Below are 4,439 nucleotides of genomic sequence, written 5' to 3' on the forward strand. Positions count from 1 at the left end.
ATGCTCTTTGTTTGTTTTTAAAGATTGTATTTATTTATTCATGAGAGACACTGAGAGAGAGAGAGAGAGAGAGGCAGAGACACAGGCAGAGGGAGAAACAGGCTCCACTCAGGAAGCCCGATGTGGGACTTGATCCCGGATCTCCAGGATCACACCCTGAGCCGAAGGCGGCTCCAAACCGCCGAGCCACCTGGGCCGCCCGCTCTTTGTATATATAGACATCAACCTTTTGTCTCTTTATTATGTGACAAATGTCTCCTAGTCTGTGACTTATCTTTTAACTTTATAAATGTCATTTTTCATTTTGTAAATGTTGTGGTAATAATAACGCTAATAGCTAAATTTTACTGAGCATTTATAATATGGCAGACACAATTTTAAGTGCTTTATATGGATTATCTCATTTAAATCTTACGTTACAAGGTATGTACTACTGTTATCCCCATTTTGTAGATGAGAAAATTGAGACTACAAAGGATAAGGAACTAGCCCGGAGTCTCCCAGGTTCTAAGTGGCAAAACCAGACTTAGAATACCACAAGTCTGATTCTACAGAAGTTTTAAAAATTCAAATAGTCAAGTCTGCCCTTTAAGAAAAACAAAACCAAAAACAAAACTCTGAGTTTTGTTAGAGAGACCTTCTTTAACGTAAGATTATTAAATAATCCTCTATTTTTTTCTGTAGTTTTATTTTTCATGTTAAGCCCTTTGATCTATCTGAAGTATGTTTTACATGAAGTAGAGATTTAGTTTTATTTCCTTCCAAATGGATAGCCAATTGTCCCCAAAACAGTTATTGAAGGTGTGGCAATTTCCTTTTAATATGAATGTCATCTTTATCATATACAGAATCTCCACGCTTATATTGAGCTATTGATTTTTTAAACTTGATTTTTATTTTTTTTAAAGATTTTATTTATTCATGAGAAAGAGAGAGAGAGAAAGAGAGAGAGAGACAGGCAGGCTCCATGCAGTGAGCCTGAGGTGGGATTTGATCCTGGGTCTCCAGGATCACACCCTGGGCCAAAGGCATGCACTTAACCGCTGAGCCACCCAGGAATCCCTGATTTTTATTTTTAAACTTGTGTCTAATCACCTTGTTGGTTAGGATTTTCTACTCGGATAACATGCAAATAAGCATTCCTTTGCTTTCTGATAAACTTTTTAATTGCTCTGTGCATTTATTAGCTAATATTAATGTCGCAAAGAGGGAACACAAGCTCACAAACACACTCTACACAGTTTCACAAGACACACTGCAGGGGGAAAAGTGACTTAGAAGGGTCAACAGTATCCTAGGGTCTTGGTGGATGCATTCCTGGAGGAAGTGGACCTCTAATTCCTGGTGGAGAGGGTCTCATTACTGAAGGGGCGTGCCTAATGGTGTCCTTCAAGCAGGGGGAACACAATTAGTGGCCTCATGGGTGGTCTCATAGCAGGGGGAGGAGCCACATCACCTGGAGGTGGTGTTGCTAGGCCCTCAGAAGTGGGTGGGGCCCCCATTTAGATGGGTATTGGGTTGGGAGTCCAGCACTGTTGGCAGGAGCTGCAACTGCACAGCTGCTATAGTACCTCTTCCCTGTGGAGTCATTTCTTGTTGGGATAGGTCCCCAACCCCTCTGACAGGACCTGCTAATCTAACAGGAGCCTAGGGAATTGGAACACCAGCTGGCACTCCTCTGCCAGCTGCCCTACCAACCCCAGGGGCTCCTGCAGTTCCAACAAGTGGTATCCGAGCAATGCCAGTATCCCACAGTCATGAAAACCAAGTTCTCCCCATGTAGCAACACCAGACCCAAAATCCACTTTTCTTCACGGTCTGGTTGCTTCACATTCTGTGGGCTTGATCTTCCTGAATTCATCACAATCACAGAGAATCGGGTTCATATGCTTGCCAAAGCCTTAAAGGTACCAATGAATGTACCAATGGCTCAGTCGAACTTGTGACTCTTGATCTTGGAGTTGTAAGTTCAAGTCCGATGTTGACTGTAGAGATTACTTAACAAACAAAATCATGCCAATGAAGATTTGCCCATCTTGCAGGATACATCTCATTCTGTGGTCAACGTACTGCGGCACCTCTTGGCCCTTTCCCAGTCATGGTTGTGTTCCACCAAATCCAGTGTCTGCAGGAAGGTTTCAGATCCTTAAGACCCAAGGGAAGGCTCCAGGTAAAGGTATGATGCAGGTTCTCTTTCAATCACTGCAGACTTGGGGCAGAGGCTCCAAACAGTAAATGGAGCCTGGTTTTTCACTGGGAAGTCAGCTCCCTGGATGTTCCAGTCCTGCTTTAACCACCTCTTGGTGTCTCAGCTAAGAATGCCTGTCTCTGTTCCAGCTGGAAATCCACCCCAGGTACTTGCTGCTGCTGACATCACCTTGGGTATAGCTGACTCCCCCCTCTGGTGCATGCTGTTGTTCTGTAGTCCCTCTCAGGTATAAGTGGTTCCTGGCCTGCTGTATCACTCTGCTGGCCACACCTCAGAACAGACCGTCCGGCATCGCTGGCGACCACTCACTGCACTCTGCCTGCTTTCTAATATTTATAGCACTTGTTTCATGTTCTCATCCTACTGAATTAGCTAGGCTGATCTAAACTACACGGGAGGGGCGCCTAGCTGGCTCAGTCGGGGGAGCATGTGACTCTTGATCTCAGGGTCATCAGTTCAAACCTCATGTTGGGTGTGGAGCCTGCTAATAAAAATAAATAAATAAAATATTTATAAACTGTGTGGGAGAAGAGTGGTGATAATGACCTCCCTTTTGCTAAGCCTGACTTTAATGGGAATAAGGTCAGCCTGTTTTCTGTGATTTTGTTATGCCATTTAAGAAGTTCCCCCTTAGGCATGCCTGGGTGGCCCAGTGGTTGAGCATCTGCCTTTGGCTCAGGGTGTGATCCTGGGGTCCTGGGATGGAGTTCCACATTAGGGCTTCCTGCAGGGAGCCTGCTTCTTCCTCTAGTCTCCCTCTGCCTATGTCTCTGCTGCTCTCTGTGTGTCTCTCATGAATAAATAATTTTGTTAAGAAAGAAGTTCCCCCTAGTTTTTATCAGAACTACTGAATTTTAACACCAGCTTTCCACATTTGTTAAATAACACGTTGCTATAATCATACGGCTTTTCTCCCTTAAGCGATTAGAGCTCTGAAGCTTTTTGTTTTAAGCTCTTACCAGTTAATAGACAGACACTTCTCAAAGCGGTGACACTTTGAAGCTGACAGTAGCCATTTACCCTAAGTCTGACTGGCAGCCCAGAAATGAGGATCTTGGGGATGCACAGCATCCGGGGTGGAGGTGAGGACAAGTAGAGAATCAAAGGCATGAAAAGATTCAGGTGAGGGAAGACCCCACCGGCTCTCACCTGCCCACAGATGGCAGGCAGGCTCCAGTGGAGACAAAGGGCTCGCCCCTTTGCACCTCCCTTCCGCAGTAGGCTGCCTACACTACCCTTCTACTCCCCGTACTCTCGCTCCCCCACTCTCTGCCCGGCGGAAATCCCGCCCATTCCTTACAGCTCAAATTAAATACCTCCTCCTCCCCTGAGTCGTTCCAGATCCCCCAGATGGCCCCCTAAGTCCCCACTCGGTGAGGCCACACGGCCCCGTAGGGCGCACGTGCATGCATTCTGCTCCCGTGCGTGGCCCCCGCGCCGGGAAGACTGCCCGGCATACAGTAGGCGCTCCGTAAGTGCAGCCTGACGGACCCGCGCCGCCCCGCGCGGCCGGCCCCCCCCCGGGCGGCCAGGGTCCTGCAGGGCGGACTCCGCCTCGGCAGAGGGCATCCCAGACCCCTCGCCAGCCCCGGAAGCTGGGCTGCCGGCCGTGGGAAGACTACACTTCCCAGCGATCCCAGGGAGGAGCGAAAACCCTTTGGCTTTGACAGCCGCCGCCACAAGCCTTTCCGCCTCCCCGGCCTGCCTGCGAGCCGCGAGCCGGAGCGGGAGCGGGAGCGGGGGCGGGGGCGGGGGCGGGAGCGGGAGCCGGAGCAGGCGGGGGCGGGAGCGGGAGCGGGAGCGGGAGCGGGGGCCGGGAGCCGGGCCTGGCCAGCACGCGCAGCCGGGGGCGCCCGGGCCCCTGCGCCTGGCCCCGCCGCCCGGCCCGCGGGGCGCCGAGAAGCCCGCGGCCGCCGACGCGCCATGCCCGCCGCTCCCCGCCGCCCGGGGGGCCCGCGCCGTGCGCTCCCGGACCGGCGCTGAGGCTGGGCGCCGCTGGCCAGATGTAGCGGCGTCGGGGCCGTCTCCTCCGCCGCCCGCCTCCGCGTCGCTCTGCGGCTTCTCCCGCCCGACCCCCACCGCCTGCGCCGGGGCGGCCGGCGAGGGGCCTGCGGGCTCCGGAGCCCCGATGCCTCGCAGCTCGCGCTCCTGAGCGTCCAGAGTCGGGGGCAGCGACAGGGCCGGCCGTGGTCCCGGAGGGAGCCCCGAGGGCCCCAAGGCCAGGCGCGCC

At 52.2% G+C, this 4,439-nt stretch overlaps 1 pseudogene; it reads right to left on the reverse strand.

Moving 5' to 3' along the window:
* Nucleotides 1–1,294: 1,294 nt before the first annotated feature.
* On the reverse strand, nt 1,295–2,093 carry LOC106558755 (annotated as a pseudogene).
* Nucleotides 2,094–4,439: the final 2,346 nt, after the last annotated feature.

This window comes from Canis lupus, chromosome 5, assembly GCF_011100685.1.
Source record: "Canis lupus familiaris isolate Mischka breed German Shepherd chromosome 5, alternate assembly UU_Cfam_GSD_1.0, whole genome shotgun sequence".
NCBI lineage: Eukaryota > Metazoa > Chordata > Mammalia > Carnivora > Canidae > Canis > Canis lupus.